The following is a 19,612-nucleotide window of genomic DNA, read 5'->3' as shown; positions in this document are numbered from 1 at the left end:
CCTCCCCAGTAACTGCATGGCCATCAGCTTTAATTTCAGCACACTTTTCTCTTCCTAAACCTTTTTGTCTGCTAACAGCTGGTCAATACATTTCACATTATGCCCCTTTCTCCAAAAGCAGCTATGCCATGCTCCCAGTAATACACCTTCTTGACAACACCTTTGTCCTAATTGTTTCATCCCTTGTAATTTTATGCATATCCTACTGATGGATGCAGAATGTCTGGGAGGCATATATTACAGATTCTATTTCCTCAACCATGTTCACCCAGTTCCTGTGCAAAATAAATCATATCTATAATAAATCATAAAGTCCAGAAAGACTTCAGTTAAAGTTACCAGGATGGTGGACTCCTCTGATACAGAATTTGTATTTGCAAATTAAATTCTACGTCATTTTCTGCAGTGCCCTTTCAAATGTACATACAAAAGCCTTGTTTATCCACTTGGTCCTGGGAGATAAGCAGCAGTTCTAACATGCTTTAGTGAATTATCTGAAATTGTTTCAAAACAATTGTGGACTGTTATCAAACAATTTCTTCAGATAATCCAGAAACAACCAATTAACTCCATGAGTTTTTGATATTCTGGCCAGCCAATAAAGCTATGTGCTGCTTTGAAAACCTGGGACAAACACCAGCTATAGCTGGTGCTATAAGCCCATGCACATGATTGATTAATCATCTCTGCAAAATCCAGATGTAATCTCTGTCTCAGTTATGTGTCCTGCGACAATGTGAAGGACTTGAGTACCATTCATTTCCTGTCACTTTACCACCCAGAGCAATTATTAAAGTTACAAACTGCATTCTCAGGAAGCAGCATATTTTCCAAGGCTGCTCTTTCAAAATCCTACTTACTCAAAGTAATTCTGCACACTAACCCATGACACTCTTTCAGTGCCTTCTCTTCCATGATTTAAGAGTATTTGAACTGTTCCAGCTCTGGACACAAGTCCTTTGGCATATCTAATTAAAGAAATACTAGGCTGCTGGCAGGTTCTTACACTACAGAAGCACATTCAACAGATACATTATTATTGGGTAGAAACTACTAAATATTGCCATCTTTGTCAGCGGACTAGACCTCATGACAAATTAGTGATGATACTTAAATTAAGGCAAATGAGAAATAAAATTTCCGTGAAAGTGCTAAAAGACTGTCCCTTAGCCTAATCTGATGGTTCAAATACTCTCATTGCTCAAATCCCTGGCAGAGAAAGAAAACATCTTTTACAATTAAGAAAAAGGTAACAAAATCATTCAGGCAAAAATTATACTACAAGTAGCATTTGTAATTTTGATCCCAGTCCAGCAAAGCTCTTTAGGACATACTTAATTTGTCTTGCTCTTCTGAATTGGAGCCATAATTACGATGTTCTTAACTACTTCTTTTATTTAGTGAAGGAAAACATTTTTAAGACCAAATCAAATGGAGATTGTACGTAGAGTACTAATACAAATTAAGAAATGGAGTAAGGGATTGGTGAAAAAAAAAAAGGAACGTAAAATTTAAAACATTTTAGAAATACATGTTAATACATAATTATTATTGAAATACTACAGTACCTAAAAAAAAAACCTTCTTCCTACCTGTCCTTCAGGTTAGCCATCGTTAGTGTCATTGGCTGATTTTCTAAACGCACCTTCCTTAAGAGGAATATTAAGGCAGGAGATCTGAAGGAGTTCAGGAGTGGCTCTCCAAATCATTTCAAGGGAGGCCCTCCATAAACACAGGACAAAGCTTAGGGAAATCTGCACCCAAACTCTTGGTGGAGAAGAGGCGGCTGCTGCAGGGAGGGACGAAAGAACTAGGAACTCTCAAGGACCTGTGAGAGCAAGGACAAAAATCATGGGGATCTAGAGGAAGTGTTTAGTTCAGGCAGGAAGCTGAGGTGGTCCTTGCAACGTGATTGTCACTGAACTGTCAGATTTCAGGCTGAAGGCCCTGTGAGGCTTTGCAGGTATAATGAGAGTGTCATGGTTTCTCCCTCTTCTGTACCAGTAATAACTTACATCTCTTCCTCTTTGCTGTGTATAAAGCAAAAGTCGAGGAACCGTGTAAAAATCTTAGTGCAGTTATTTTGTTTCTCGTGACAGATGATGGCTGAAGACTGCCAGGGCCCTGAATGCACTCAGGGGCTGTGCAAGCTCTTCCCTGCCCCGTTCCTGGGGCTTGGCTGCCTCTACTGAAGGACAGCCACAATATGGTGCAGCGGTGTCTCTTTGGGTCAGACTAGCGGGAAAGAGCTGTGAGACGCCGTGGGGGCCTCCAACCTTCACCTTGGGAGTTGCGTTCAGGCTTACACCCTTGCTCTTGATTGTTCCTTGAGAGGTGTCTGTGTTTTATGCATGTTCGTGCTTAGATCCCAAAATCCTCTTCTCAAAACAGAAGAAAACTAAAACACTCTCCGTCAGATCCTTCCACCTGCTTTTAAGACAAATCTCCAGGTGCAGTAGCTAGGTTAAGGAGAACGCTCGGACGGAGGACTCATCTCCGCATGAATAGAGAATTTCTTAACCTCTAGCTAGTGGTTAACCAGCTTTCTTCCAAACGAAGCTCAAGGCATTTCTGTCAGTGGAGAAAGGTGTGGAGACAGGTGATTTCAAGGTACCTCTTGAAGCCTAGAGGAGAAAGCAGACCATGCAAACAGGAACTTCTGTGTTTTGGTCTTTGGATGTGTTTTATTCATCTTATCCAAAACATAAGTCAATGTATATATTTTTCTTCATTGGTAGGGTATTAGTTGTGTGGTAGACACAAACACCGACATAATACCTGTTTGGATAATAGCCCACTCAGAGATTTAAAAACTGTTGAGTAGCTACCTCTTAATCACCCCCATCTTCCACTTCTTTGATCCTTGAAAATATTTACTTTACGCTGTAAGCCAAAACCTCCTTCTACCCAACTAAACTATCACCTGCACAAACTTTTGAAAAAGAGCTCCAAAGTTTTTTCTACCAAAAAAAAAGCCCAACCTGATTTGTTTGGTAAGATTTAGTCTCTATAGACATGCTTTGATTCTCTGTTTATGGATCTGTTACCTTCTGGAAATATAGGACACATCTGCTTGCTCGGTTGTAAAGGGCCTCTGTGTGACGAATCATTCACATACATGCCTGTCCTACATATGAACTGCCTTGTAGAGCACTATCAAAAATTGGCTTAATGCTTCAGATCAGCAGCTGCAAGTTCGGGTCTAACTGGGAGCTTCTCAACATTATACTTTTTGTTGTTTTTAAAGTAAGTTTCTGAACTACTATCCCCGACTTCTTTTGGCATTTTTTCTCTTTGCATTTCAAAATACACTATCATGCCGGGATAGTTTTTTCCACCGTTTACTTCATTTCTTCTTCAGTTACAACTCTGGATTTTGTTCTCTCACAAAATCCTCTATTTACCAATTCTTAATCAAAATCCTACATTTGTACAAATCTTTATGTTGATTTCAGGAGGTCCTGAAGTAAGTTTTAAGCAATATGGCTAGCAATTTCTCCTGTCGCCACAAAGCTGGCACTGTCCCTCTACGGAGTTTTTACTCTGTAGCTTTCTTGTTAACCTTAGTATTTTTATTTTATTTTGTCGGTATCACTTTTCTTTTCCAGCTCTGCCAAGAATGGTTTACAGCCCCCCAATTAAACATATCTTCTAATTTCAAGATGAATGCAGATAAACTGTAACAGGCAGGTGTGGAGCTCCTCTTCCATGTAGTGCTTTCAGAGCTCTGACGCACTTTTTCAGGTAGTGTCTGACAAAGTTGCCTAGGTGCTTTCCACAATAGTTACTTTTTTGTGGCATAGTTGGTTTTGGCTGATAAAATCTTTGTCTTCAGAGAAAAGGAACAGAAAAAGGCAAAAAAAAAAAAAAGATAAATCACTGAAGTATGTAAAATGGCACATTAAACTCAGCAAACTGGCTCCAAATAAGTAAGAGGTGAGACAATTATTTGTACAAAATGTAAAATTTTGGTGGTCGGTGGTCACTGCATTCTGAGCATAAATGCCTACAACCATTGAACTGTCCAGGTGCCTAAAACCAAAACCGTGTTAGCAAAAAATAAAAAAATCCCGGAAGTGGCTGAGTGACTAAAAGGCTACCAAATTTTGCAATGTATTTAAAGGGAAAGAAAACTAAGGTGTATCAGGAAACATGGCGGAAAACTGGCACAAGGCATGGTTATTTCTGGTGGCATTCACAGGGGTTTAGCTCTTGGGCACTTTGGTGAAATGTATGAAACGCTGGCAGTGCACCCAGCTTTGTTGTAAGCTGTGCCCGGAACACCTTCAAGGATCAAGATTAAACAGCACTTAGAGGAAAGCAGAATATTTTCATTGGCAGATAACACACAGCATTAGTTTTTTTAAAAAAGTAAGTAAACTGGAAGTTAGTTCATTTCCTAGGTTTTAGAAATAAAGGAGTGAAGGAAAGACTTCTGCTGAGTTTCAGCTACTTATAGCCAACTGCACCCAAAAGCTTCAGCCTCGCCTACAACAGAATTGCTGCTACCCATTTACAGTTTGAATTTACTAATATAAATATAAAGCGTTCATGCAGTTCATCTGCCATGTATGCCATGTAGCTGTGCTGTCAATTTTGTCTACGGCAGGGATTAGACTGGGACACCTCCACAAGCAACACTGATCTCTCACTCACACAAAGCTGCATGCAGCTTACTATTAATACTCAAGCATGCCACGTTTTACCCCTTTTTATCACAGTGTGGTTCAGGCAGGAATTGCAGGTTTCAATAAAAATGAATAATTTTACCAGTAAGCAACACAAACTTGAGATGCCCTTCACTGGTCTCAAAATATCTTGTTTTCCTGGATCACATCCATAGCCTGTATGTCAATGGTAGCTGTAGCTTAGCTGAAGTGACTCAGTGGGATTCAAGGCATAAAGTGGGGGTTTTAATATAGATATTCATGCCGAATCGAAGATTACTTCATTTTCATATAAACTTGCGGCATTCTGGGTGTAGTTAGGGGCCAGCTCTGATCACTTTTGCAGCACTGCACTCACTAAGCAGACACCCGGGGATATCAACTTTAAAACCGGGGCCTACCCCGTGCGTCAAGAGGCTTTGCTACGAAAGGAGACTCGAAATAAAACTAGCATAGCGGTGGAAAAATCCTGAACTTGGCAGAGGCCGCGGCCCGTGGCGCTCAGCCTCCCAACCCAGCAAAACAAACCGCTGATAACACTGAGGCGGGCTGGGAGAGCCGCCGATCTAAGCGGGACCGTGTCTCTCCCAAGGTCAGCTATTTGAGGTACAATAAATAGGAAAATATGGCGGCGGCGGACCCCGCCCCACAAATCCCCGGGCAGTTGCCAGGGCGACACCGCCCGCGCGCGCTTGTTGGGGGCGGGGGGGGGCACCGCGTGCCCCGGCCGTTGGCGGCGGCCGTTGGCCGGAGGAGCGGGCGCCACCTGGCGGCGCCCGGGGGCGGAGCCGCCGCCTCACGACTGACCCCGGCTGCCGCGGAGGCCTCCGCTGCGGGGACCGAAATCCCACGGAAACCGCGGCGGAGGAGGAGGGGGAGCTGCTGAAACCCCTCTGGAACGGCAGCGGAGAAGGAAGAGCTCCCGCCTTGCAGGGGGTGGAAGCAAAGTACAAACTGGGCTGCATCCAAAGAAGCGTGGCCAGCAGGCCGGGGTAGGTGATTCTGCCCCTCTACTATGCGCTGGTGAGACCCCCCCCCACCTGGAGTACTGTGTGCAGCTCTGGAGTCCTCAGCACAAGAAGGACATGGACCTGTTGGAACGGGTCCAGCGGAGGACCACGAAGATGATCAGAGGGCTGGAGCACCTCTCCTATGAAGACATGCTGAGAAAGTTGGGGTTATTCAGCCTGGAGAAGAGAAGGCTCCGGGGAGACCTTGTAGCAGCCTTCCTGTACCTAAAGGGGCCTACAAGAAAGCTGGAGAAGGACTTTTTACAAGGGTATGTAGTGATAGGATGAGGGGTAATAGCTTCAAACTGGAAGAGGGTAGATTTAGATTAGATATCAGAAAGAAAGTCTTTACTGTGAGGGTGGTGAGGCACTGGAACAGGTTGCCCAGAGAAGTTGTGGATGCCCCTTCCCTGGAAGTGTTCAAGGCCAGGCTGGATGGGGCTTTGAGCAGCCTGGTCTAGTGGGAGGTGTCCCTGCCCATGGCCAGGATGTTGGAACTAGATGATATTTAAGGTCCCTTCCAACTCTAACCATTCAGTGATTCTACGAAACTGACTAATCATACCTATGGTCTGCCAGCAGTCTGAGTCAGGCCTCATTGCCTCCAGGAGCCCTTCAGTACTGTGTCCCCACAGGACTCCTGTGCATCCCGTGTCTTCCTTCCTATGCAGAAATAGTGGGTTTGGATGAATTTTCACAAGATTAGTAGTTGGCAGGCTTCAAAAAAGATGAACAATCCAGTTAAATAACTTGGTGGCATGCCTTTTTATTTCAGGAGATCTATTGTACTAAAAGCTGTGGGTTTATCACCCTCCTACAGACCATTTGCAGTGTGCCTTACTCTCATGTGGGGTGTACCTAGAAATCTGGCTAGTCCAACATGTCCCATGAATTACCTTGGCTTGCCTGGCCTGTGACCACAAATCGTAACGGCTTTCTGAATTAGACCAATTATTTGTCTCTGTGATGGGGGGAAGCCCCTTTGTGATACTACTTGAACATATGCTCAAACCCAAATCTGAGTAATTCTTTATAGCAAGAACAATATTGCATTTCCAGGCAAGCAGGATAAGCAGTATGTTTAAATATACTTGTTTCAAAGAACTCTACTTTATCTTCTGAATAAATCATGTCAGGGAATAACAGCAATAACAGCCTATTCATTTTAGCATCAAAATAGCAAGAATGTATTTTAAAACAACTATTTTTTTCTGTCCCAGGAAATGGCCTGCCTACCTCCTTTTTAAAATATTATTTTTATAACTCCCGATGGCCTGGATTCAGGATAGAGTTAATATTTTTCTCCATGACGCAGTAGGCAGAACATGCTGAAACTTTATGAACCCAGAAGCGTATTCTCTATGATAAACAAAAACAAACTAAAAAAAATCTCTAAGGACTCCGCAACTCATATGGCTTTTACCATCTGGCACACAGTCCTGGCACACTGTAAATCTCTGCAAGTGGTATCTCCACTACAGACCCTAATACATAAAACCCATATGCCAGAGGCTCTTAGAGGCCACCCCCTTAAGTTGCAGACATCACGTTATAACAGCATGAGATCTTCTATGAAGACAAAACTTTTATGATGTTTAGATGGTAAAAAAATGCATTACCTCCAACCCGTAAGTATATGGATGCCACCAGTGGGGGAACTTTTAGTGATGGTGCCTTTCTTTAGAAAGGTCACCAATCACACTCAACACAAGGAGCTGGGAGTTCAGCAAAGGCAAAGCAGGAGAGTGGGTTGAATGTTGGGTAATCCAGATAATTCCGGGGTTATCTCTGGAAAAAATTAAAGCAACTCGCATCAAGGCATTTAGTAATATAAGATACCGAGGTTACATTTGATGAATACCGACTCTAATCACAAATATACTCTGTGTAAATCTGAGCTCCATGATTTTTGGCAAGGATATTAGCCAGCAGCTCAAAAGTCCTGGCACCGATTATCAACATGCCCATAGGTTTCTGCAGGCACAAATACATCTGTTAAATCATTCCTCCGTGCTCCGCTTCGGCAAATATATAAAGTTGTAAGTGTTTATCACTTCATCACCAAGCTTTGTGTCACAGGTCGCACCTGGCCTCCCAGCATGAAGGGGCTGAAGCCCTGAGGGAGCTCTGAGGAGGTCCCCTGAAGTGTTATGTCTCTTCCCTAGCATTTAAGAGGAGACTGAAAAGCAGAAGGCCCTTAAAAAGGCAGGTCACCCTGAATGAGGGCCATCCTCATGAATTACTAGATTTTGATGCCAGAAGGCATAATCAGGTCTAACCCTATGAATCATACACATGTGCTAATGGATCCAGCTCATCTGCTCTCTAGACTTAGCATCTTTTTGATCTGCTAAAATGAGGTTAATGAAGACATGAGATGTCTGCATCTTCCCCAGTCCTCATTTTTGCTTTCTCTGAGGAGTCGTTACCATTTCTTATCTGAACTGGGAAAGTGGAAGAGCTGCAGATGGATAAACACAAATTGTTTCATAGTTTATTCCCTTCATGGGGGTAAGACTTCACCCAAATTTTGAGGTCACGCAGCAGCTCTTTCTGGTGGCATCACCAATGAAGGAACGTTCTGTTAGATTGCTGCTGCTGTGTCTAGCTTCTCCTAGAGAGTGGCAGTTGAGCAAGGGGGCTTCTGCACAAAGAATCAGCCTAGTGCACATATACACACAGAGGGTTACACAACTTACAGAGCTTGTTCAGGGTGGGGTATAGTATGGAAAAATTATTCTAGTCTGGAAAAACGGTGTTTCTTTATTCACACATCCACTTAAAATTTGCAATTAATTACATTTTGCTCTTAGATAAATTGATCTCTCCTTTGTATAAATCTAAAAAGTAATTAGAATTCCTAGTATAATAATACCAGCAGCAACTTGCATAGCTATTCATAACCATCTTCTCTGACTAAGGGCTGTACCAAGAGAAGTGGAAGAAAATATTTTTTCTTCATGTGCCATCCAGTGATTTTTATCCCAAAGTGCATTCGCTGTTGTTCACAACATTTGAGTACAGAATGTCTAACAGCATTTTAATATTGTTGTAATCTCTTTATTACAAGGATAAAGAGATTTTTAAATAGATAAAGAAATTTTTAATTTGAAAAAGCACTAAAATTTGCCTGGTCTCAAATTTAATACTAAAATAATAATAAAAGAATTTTAGTTTGCTTATGGTGTATTATTTTTTATAATCTTAAATTACTAATTCTTATTCTGTTATCATCATTTATTCCTCTTACCATAGCACCCACAAACTCTGTCATAGGCTAAGATTTCCCTGTACTAAGTACTGTACCATGTAAAAAAAAAAAAAAAAAAGAGAAAAAAATAGCCCATTCCCCAAAGCCTTTATATTTAAGGGTACATACAGCAAGTCCCTTGTAGTACAGGGGTTACAAACAGGGAAATACCAAGAAACAGTAAAGCCATCAATACGATGGACTGACAGCAGGTGAGAGAGCCTAGCTGCTCTCAAGGGATTTGCGGGAAATTTCACGCAGGAAAATTTTAAGGAAGTTTAAGATGACATGGTAAATTTGCAAAGGTTCACAGGGAGAGCCTCCAAAACCTAATGCTATGCGAGAAGCAGACTCAAAAAGGCACATTCCAAAACGTTAACGGGTGGATGATAGATGCTAGCATCTTAATGTGACAGGAAGCGGAGGCAAGATCTTAAACCTGATCAGAAGAGATGAGTGGGAGAAACAATGTGGGAGGAAGTCTGAGTGGGAAGAGCAGGACACTGCACTGTAGGGGTTGAAGAACAGGGAGGCCATGTGTTAGTGCACAGGAGGGGATAAGTCTGTCAAAGACCAGAACAAGGAAACCAGTCTTTGCAGCAGAATTTTGAATGGATCTGATTCCTTTTGTCAAGCTTGGAGGGCAAAAAAGAACTAGTTTTGAGAAGTAGCAGGTATCTCACAAGGTGGAAACAAATGGCCCGTTATAGAGACACTATAATGGAAAAATTTGCAAGATTTGAGCACAGCACTACTGCACAGCTCCAGAGATGCCTGAGTGATATCACAGGCCTGTGTGATGAATAAAGTGATGTTGCGTGTTGTCTAGGAAAGACATTCTGGGTAAGGATGGAGAACTACATCTGAGCCTGAAATGAGATTTTAAGAGGTTTTGTTGAGAGCATGATAAGTGGAATCTCTTTTTCTATTAAGTGTTGAACTATGATTTCTGATATAAATAGGAAAATATGTATATATCAGTATAAGTCTTGACAGTAGTATGTACCAACAATATGAAGTGCAGCACCATGGTAAAGTAAGCGATTGAAAACAGGGACTATAGCAGAGGAAGTAAGAGGTAAATAAGACTCTGGAACTTATGTTCAACAGATGTAGCAGAAACTACAATGTAAATATATTCTATATATTCCTTGACATTAAACATTATTGGGCAAGGAAAGTGAATAAAAGCCCAAATCAGAGTTGGCTGAGAAATTTCATATTATCAGTGTTTTTTCTTTAAAGTGAGGAAACCAAAGGCTGTCTATTCATATAATCTTTTTTAGGAATCTTGTTGAAGTTCAGTTTCATGATGAATTTAAGCTGATCTGAAACCAACCTGATACTGAGATGCATGGTCCAGCTTTCACCACATTTCTGCTACTTTTTTTCTATTACCAAGGTAAGTCAATATAAAGTTAACCTTGGAAAAACATTACTAGTTTTAAGCAACATCATGCGATTGACCTGATCTCCCCATGACTGCACAAATCACTATAGCTCATGCAAGGGAGAGGGCAGGAATGAGCAGTTCTGAATGGGATGGAGAGGGGAAAGGCAGGACTGCTCCTTGCCGGGGCAGCAGTTTTAGATCAACTTAAGTCATCTGTGAATGACTCTTATGAATGAATCTATGAGCAGTACTAGAGAGTCAAAGCTGGTGTCAAATTTAGGTGCTCTGAATGATGATGAGGAAGAGTCTCTAGGTCTCCTGGGATGTGTGCATTTCTTTCCACTCTTAAACAGTTCTACAGTAAAGGAAAAATATTTTTCTATAGAAAAGAGCAATGATTAAAAGGAACTCTTCCATAAAGTACAATTTTTCATGGGAAAAAAAGAAAAAGCTTTTGCCCCAGAGTTTCTTCCACATTTTTCATTCATTTCAGTCCTTACATTCCACAGAAATGCATACATATTTTACATTAATTACATAGTTCAGATTGTTGGTGATTAAAAGGCTGTAGCAACTTTTCGCTTTTGCTGAGTTTCTCTATGCTTAATTTATTCCCATATTTAGCAAAATAGACTATCAGTCTGTTTTTTCAAAGTATCATAAAAAATCCATGAAGTTGTTCATATCTTCTGTGTATTCTGTTTTTCTTTTTTGTTTCATCACTGTTTTTTTCCCCATAAATGACTTTCAGCTTGTGCCTAATACAGTGATCATGCAAAAAGATACATTATGTAGCAGCTGAAAGCTTGGCAGGATATTGTTGCAAAAACTCTATAAATATTCCATCACACATGTTAAAAAAAAAAAAAGAAGAAGAAAAAGAAAAAAGCCTCAGCACATATTTTCTGTGAATATTTGGCAATTGAAATTTACTGACATTCATGTTTGCTAAATTTAAAAAATGCAGGATTGAGCTCATAAAAGTGGATTTTAGACCGTTCATTATTTTATTAAAAATTGCTTGCATGCTCAGGTAACATGAATAATGTGTGATTTATCATGCTTACTCAACTAAGCAAACCAGCTCATAGTTTAAATAGCTAATAATGATACTTGTGCAAATTTTTTGTGATCCATAGGTGAATTTAAAAATGCATTGAATACATTCCCATTGTGGATGATTTGGGGAGGGCACTGTTATCTGTTATGGATAAATCTCAAGAAAAAACGTAGTTGTATTTGTCATTGTGAATTACATGTTTATCTCCAGCAAAGTGACTGCTGAACTTATTTTAGGTTAGATCCATAGATACCAATGAGGAAAAGCGTTGTCCTTTAAAACCTGTTTTATCAGCTTTCCTTTTCTCTCTAATCTTAATTCCTTTTCCTCCTCTTTTTCCCTTCATTTATTGCTACATTTATATTTTTAGCTATTGAGATCTAAAGTATGTTGCCCATAGTTTGCATTTTTATCAGCATGTAGTATTTTATGTCAACTTTGTATTTTTTTTATATTTCATATCAACATGTCTTAACCCTGTGAAGGTTTTATGAGAACCATGACATCATAAAAAAGGCTATCTAAATTTAGAAATAGGAAAGCAAGTGGGAAAAAAATTTTGGGAAAAGTCAACAAGGGCTTCTATTGCAGTAATTGCCCTGAAAATTGTGCAACAGATCCATTCTTAATGAAACAATATGCTGAACAGATCTGTTCCAATGATATAAGTGTACACAATATCTTTCCTATTTTAGGAATCCATGCAACATCTAAAAAAAGATGTTCAGAAATCAAATGAATAGAGTATGCAACTCTAAATTATGCAATTATAAAGAAGGATACAATAAAATAGAAGTGCTGAAATAATTCAAACTAACATCAAGATTAAAACTATGAATATATTCAGGTAGTACAAGCAACACTGTTCTGAATTCAGTGCAGATTCAGAACTAGTTAAGAGCAAAACCAGAAAGACAAGATCATATTTGTCATGAGCTGAAACCAGGCATAGCTACGGCTCTTGCTTTGCCTTTGCTGTTGTGACTCTTTTAGTGGGTCTGGCAATACGAAAGAGACTGTTAGAGACCAGTTGATAGCTTCTGCCCTGTTTTATTTGGAAGCCTGGCATCCTTCAGAATATCCTGTATCGCATCTCCAGAGGCCCATATCAATCCTTAAATGCCTCCTGCTCAGGAAAGTTAACTTTAAGCATGTGCTTAATCACTTTCCTGAAACAAAACCTAGAAAATTGACTTTGTTAGTGCAATTTATAATAGATTTTCTGGGCACAGCAATTTTTATCGTATTAGCAGAAACAATCCACCTCAATGCCATATCCTTTTTAATAATTGATATTCTCATCCGGTATCTTTACAATCCTACATTAACTGTGAAGATTTCCTATTGAAGGTATAAAATAGCCCTTCTGAAAGAGGAGAAAGAAAACAGCCCAACAGTATGTTCACTAAAACTATGCTGATTCTGCTCTGACGTTCCCCAAAGATAATGAGACATGATTACCTACCTATTTCTTGTAACTTCTGTTATTACTGAGGTTGAAGTAGCTTTTCTCCTATAAATCTTCTTGTGCATAGTTACATGAAATCAATAGCTAAAAAAAAGAGACTTTTATTTTCAAAGGACACTCATTTTCATGTAATACTTGACTTGCACTATTAGACTAATCTCTCTATCCAATAGAATCAGATTAATTATCTAGAAATTATGATATGTGATAGGGTATAGAATAGCTATCCCATGGTATGGAATGTTGTTTAAGCAGTTTCTTTATTGCTTGAAAAGAATAAAAGTTCACCTAAATCTGAAGTAATGTGATAAAATTATCTCATTGGTCTCTGAGATTCTGATCACTTTATTGTTCTTGATCCTTTAAAATTGAAGGAAAACCATATCGTTTCAACAATACATAAAGAATATACTTCTGTTTTTAAAGAGATTTTCATCTAGCAAACCTTGTAAAAAGCAACATATCATCATACACCATCCACAGCATCTATTGCTAAATTTGCCTGTTTTCTACTTACTCAAATGTGAAGAATATTTCCAGAGGCCTACATTTTACAGAGTTGACATGCCAAAAGTTCACTGACCACACTGTCATCTTCATAATAGCTTTGTTTGCTAGTTAGTTGTTTCTGAATGCACTTGTTCAAAAGGCTTTTGAAGCTGCTGATGTGCTGTATTTAGTTCTTTTGAAATGCTGAAAACAGTGTCTTATTATGTTTAGCTTTTAGTTTACCTTTGTAACCAGTTCTAATTGTTTAATTTACCCATGCTCTTTTAAGGTGGACAGCAGAAAAATCCTCTCTTCTCAAATTACCTGGAGATTATCCATCAGTCAGCTGTCATTACGTTGAATTAGTAATTAAATAGCTTTTTCAGTGAAACTAAAATTACAGCTGTGAGGTTAAAGTACTCAGACGGAACTTAAGAGTTCAGGGCTTGGTCAAGGGTTCCCTGCCCAGCCTTGGGCAGGACTCTCCATCTCCTTGCACTTAAGTTTACCCCTTCCAAAATGGAAAAAATAGACCACCTCTTCTTCCCCACCTTTGCACATTACCGGGATTTTAAGCAATGAGGATCAAGAGCTTTCACAAATTACACAATAAGAGCCATAATTTGTTAACAAATTTAACAAGTTCATGATTTTAAGAATAAGAGTAGTCCCTCTGAGACACTTTATATGTGACCTGTCTTTTCAGGGTCATTAGGACTATTCACAAAGTATGAAGACTATTGTGGCATTTTTGCAACCAGGATGCTGTTAACTTGCCTTTTTGTTCCCATTTTTAAGAAAGACTTAGAGCCAGCTCCTGGCTTAGCCAGCATGATAATGACCAATAGAATGAAAAGAAACTTTACTTCCCTTTGTACCGTGACATTCTGAATCCAGGATGAAGGTTAGATCTAGCCTACCTTTTTATGACACTGAAAATGATACATGTTTATCTCTAAATATCAGGTGCACTTTTCTTCAGCTGTCAGTTAGACTTAATTCTGTCGTTACAGGATTTGGCAGTTTGCGACTATTAAAAACAGTTTGGAAGGGATATTGTTGCCCTTGGCTGAGTTCTGCATTTTAGCTGTATCACTATTTAAAACCTCTGTGTTTTCCATGTCGCATGAATTCTTAAGTGTCATCTTTCAGAAGAATGGACAACAGCCTTCAATAGGAGCATACAGGGTATACCTATCTTCCCAGTATCCTGTTTATGCATTTTATATATTTGCTTAATGTTTACTTATATGCACATAAATGAGAATAATACCTGCACGTAGACTATAAAATCATCACAAAACTGAAAGTCAAAATGACAGAATATTCTTTGTATATGCACACCAGCAGCAAAATCTAGAAATGATCTAAATTAAATCTTCCCAGATCTAAAATTCCTAAATAAAGAACAACTCAGGCTTTTCAGCATTTCTCATATTAAAGTAACATGCCCTTTGTTACTTTAAGTTACTTTGTTAAAGAGAGCAAATAAATTTAATCTATTTTAGATTGGACAGAAAATGAATTCTGATTGGCAGACGCGTTCTCAGAGAAACCTCTAAGAGTACTTTCTATTCTTAGCAACAGAGGAAATTCTAAGTTGAGTACCTCTGTGATTTACGTTATCTGATACCTAATGTTTCTGAGGGTTTGGGGTTTTTTTTGCGGGAAAAGGGGGATGAATTTCCACATAAGGAGACCATGGGTATGCAAGCATTTGGTATGTCTATGATACAATAACTTTACTTTGGAGTGTCTAAAGTAAAAACAGTGTCTTCCTTTTTAATTGAGATGAACTAGCTCTTATCGATTGGTTTGAAATCATGCATTTCTGCTTGGAAAATATGCACTGTCTGCATTTGTATCATGTTGAAATAAGACCTGATCCTTCTCCTACTTACATTGGTCGTAAAGCCCTTACAATGGAAAAGAATTGTGCCTTGTTCTGATAAAATACATGTGTTTCTCTGTGTTTATATGTGTATATAATATATATATATGTATTTCCAAGCAATTAATAATTAAAAAATATGCTCAAAAGATTTCTCCAAGCCTTTTACTTTCTAATATGTTATACCCTTGGTAGAGGGAAACTCCTCAGTTTTTGAGTATTTAAGGCAATAATAGTATTTGTCAGCACCAAGTATGAAGTTAACACCAGTTATGAATATAACCTTCCCGTTGGGCAGTCATTAAAAAGTTTTTCTTTCTGATTCCTGTATAAATATCTAGGTTAGATTCTAAATAAAAATTCTGTGAACTTCAGTTGAAACAAAAATAACAGAACTATTTGAGGTTTGTTACAGTCACTTCTATATCCAGTTGACCTTGTCCCAATTTTAGCTTTGTTTCCTTTTTCTGTGTGGCTTCTGGGAACCTGCTTTGAAAATAAAATCTACTCAGAGGGTCAAATCCTGAATATCTTACTCTGATAAAATGTCTAGCTAGCTTTGCCTGGCCGAGACTTGAAAACTGTTGCCTTTGCACTCCACATTTTTTTCTGAATCGGAGCTAAAGTTCAACTGCTAAGGCAATGAGAACCTAGAACAAAATAGGACATATTGAATACAGTCAATTTGTGCCAAACTAAGATTCATAATAACGGGAAAAAAATTACTATCAGCTCAAGCATACAGGAATTTTAATAGTAAATAATGGTTGTACATTCAATGTTAAGAGTTTGGGGCATTTTTTAAGGTGTGAAAGAAAAAAAAAAGTAAAAAAAAAAAATGGTAAACTAACTTTACCCAAGAATCTAATATTAGCTTCAGCAAAGTATTTCCAATTCAGACCATATGCTGAGGACTAGACTATTCCTTTAAAATGCAAGTACAGAACACTTTTTCCAGGTTTTCATCCTGGGATGGGGAAAAAAGAGGTAGTGCACATGCTGCTTCTTTCCTCCATAGGTTAAGGATACGTTGTCCAGCTTTTAACATTGCATGTGCTGTAAAGCAAGATCAGCACAGATACTTGCCTCTTCTTTGTCCCTTCTTGCCCCACAGTGGGAGCATATACTGCCCATGTTACCTGCCTGGCAACATTGAGAAAATCATTGGTTTTTTTCTCTTCCTCAGTTTTTTACTCTTCCTCAGTTCCTTGATTATCAAGATATTATTATCCTGATCTTTTTTGTGAAGTGGTTTAAAATGTTTAATAAATGCTACGCTTGCAGGAAGAATTGCAGGATCACCGGTAATTGTTAGAGCAGTTTTGCTTATACATAGCAATGATTGACAGTCTGTTCAATGATGATCCAGTAGGTACCAGCAAAGCTTAAATTTCTCTGTTTCTCATTCATGCTAAAAAATTATATTCTGCTCTGGTAAGCTAAATGAATCTCAAGACTTAAATCTCTCAGATCTTATAAATCAGGGTTTGCCCAGGGTCATAATATATATTTATTGTGAAATACTGTAATAAAAAATCAGAAGGCTTAATTTGTAGCCACCACTGCATTGTGATCATTTCATATGCCGAAGATAGACACCTAACTGATAATTTCCACATAAACTCTTCTGATCACATAAGTGGTCACAATAGCTGAGCACAAACATTCATGTGTGCAGGTCTGTGCCCTGATAAGTGGTGCAGTTCCCCATTAACATGGTTAATTGCTAAGTGTCAAATGCTGCAACTCCGTATACTGCCAGTGGCTAAGAATAGATCTTTCACAGCCTGACCAAGCAATAGCGAATGAAGCACTCCACAATGCAGACCAGAGCTGCAGTGACCTCCACAGAGGCAGGGGTAGACTGTGTACAAGTTTGCTGGCCATCCCTTGCCTTTTCCCAAATCAACTGCATGCCGTGCTATAAAAAAATTGCTGCAGAACACATAATGCATCTATGAAAGCCACACTCTGCAAACTTTTTCTCTGTCTCCTGTTGTTTTTACCAGAGACACAGAGGGAAGTATAAATTTTGCATCCTCTTCACTTTACCCAGAGTAGTAGTCTCTTCAGTGTAATAGAAATAGCCACATCATTAAGCCAGGAAAGGTCTGTGGGCCTGAATGTCCTGCTCATCTTTTCCGATGGAGGAAGTACATGCTGTTTGTTTCTTCCAGTAGTATAGCTGTTGATGTTGTGTGGGACTATCAACAAATACAGGACCGGATGTTATCTCTACTGAAGTAAATGTTAATACTCCCATAAGGAGAACAGGTGCTAAGAACTTGTGAAAGAGATACTACAAAACATATAGCTAAATTTGGAAGAGATTTTTGGATACCACCTACATGATGGAGCATGCAGTATTGATTTCAAGATATTTAGACATTCATCTTTTAGAAACAGCACACAACAAAATAATTTGAGAGGAAGTCTGCAGCAGGATGGATACACAGTCACAAAAATATGGCAGCAATTTCATAAGATGATACATTACTAGACGAACAATAAACCACCATATTCAGCATATAACAATATTCTACATGTTGCATTTTATGTCCAGCAAAAGATTTGCAAGAAAAATGTTGACGTACTTAGAGTTTTGAAAAATTGTCTTCTTAAGCAGCCAACAGGATACAGGAAGATTCTTCCCAAGAGCATCAGAAGTTCTAACATCCTTTAGAAAACAACAATTAATTTCATCAAATAATGTATGCCACAGGTAAACTATGTTCTGTTAACTGAAGTAGTAGGTCATAAAACAATCAGATACACTTGATTTCAAATAAAAATGGTCTTAAAAGAATACTAAAGTAGCAAAATGATAAGATGTCATGATTAAAATAACTTTCATTTGAGCTACTTGAACATATGCACTATAACAGTTTTGTTCTACAATGCACAAAAGTTCCTGGCTAAATAAAGCTTTTGCAGGTCTTGCTTTTGTAAAGAGAAGTAAAAGAGAACATTTCTTTCTTACTTGCTCTTTTGCTTCATCCACTGTCTATCTCAAACCCTAAATAGTGGAGAGGAAGATGGCATAAATTAGGCACACAAATTAGCCAAACAAAGGTTACACAGCATGTCATGTGAACAAAATTAATGCCAATCACTTGAAGATCATAGAATCATAGAATCATAGAATGGTTCAGGTTGGAAGGGACCTTAAAGATCATCTAGTTCCAACATCCTGGCCATGGGCAGGGACACCTCCCACTAGACCAGGCTGCTCAAAGCCTCATCCAGCCTGGCCTTGAACACTTCCAGGGATGGGACATCCACAATTTTGCTGGGCAACGTGTTCCACTGCCTCACCACCCTCACAGTGAAAAATTTCTTCCTGATATCCAACCTAAATCTACCCCCCTTCAGTTTGAAACCATTACCCCTCGTCCTATCATTACATTCCCTTATAAAGAGTCCCTCCCCATCCTTCCTGTAGGCCCCCTTTAGGTACTGGAAGGCTGCTATAAGGTCTCCCCAGAGCCTTCTCTTCTCCAGGCTGAACAGCCCCAACTCTGTCAGGCTGTCTTCATAGCAGAGGTGCTCCAGCCCTCTGATCGTCTTCGTGGCCCTCCTCTGGACCCATTCCAACAGGTCCATGTCCTTCTTGTGCTGAGGACTCCAGAGCTGCACACAGTACTCCAGGTGGGGTCTCATGAGAGTGGAGTAGAGGGACAGAATCACCTCCCTTGGCCTGACGGCCATGCTTCTTTTGATGCAGCCCAGGATGCGGTTGGCTTTCTGAGCTGCAAGTGCACACTGCCGGCTCACGTTGGCCTTCTCGTCCACCAGCACCCCCAAGTCCTTCTCCTCAGGGCTGCTCTCAAGCCATTCTCCGCCCAACCTGTAGTTGTGCCTGGGATTTCCATGACCCAGGTGCAGGACCTTGCATTTGCCCTGGTTGAACTTCATGAGGTTTGCACAGACCCACCTCTCAAGTCGGTCCAGGTCCCTCTGGATGGCATCCCTTCCCTCCAGCATGTTGACCGTGCCACACAGCTTGGTGTTGTCAGCAAACTTGCTGAGGGTGGACATAATCCCACTGTCGATGTTGCTGACAAAGATGTTAAACAGTACCAGTACCAGTACTGATCTCTGAGGAATGCTGCTCATCACCAGTTTCCACGTGGACATTGAGCAGTTCACCACAACCCTTTGAGTGCGGCCATCTAGCCAGTTCCTTATCCACCCAGTGGTCCATCCATCAAATCCATGCCTTTCCAATTTAGAGACCAGGATGTCATGCGGGACCATGTCAAACGCTTTGCATAAGTCCAGGTAGATGACGTTGGTTGCTCTCCCTTATCTACCAATGCTGTGGCAACATCATAGAAGGCCACCAAATTTGTCAGGTGTGATTTGCCCTTAGTGAAGCCATGTT

Source organism: Larus michahellis, chromosome 3 (assembly GCF_964199755.1).
Source record: "Larus michahellis chromosome 3, bLarMic1.1, whole genome shotgun sequence".
Taxonomy (NCBI): Eukaryota; Metazoa; Chordata; class Aves; order Charadriiformes; family Laridae; genus Larus; species Larus michahellis.
This window is presented reverse-complemented; position numbering follows the sequence as displayed.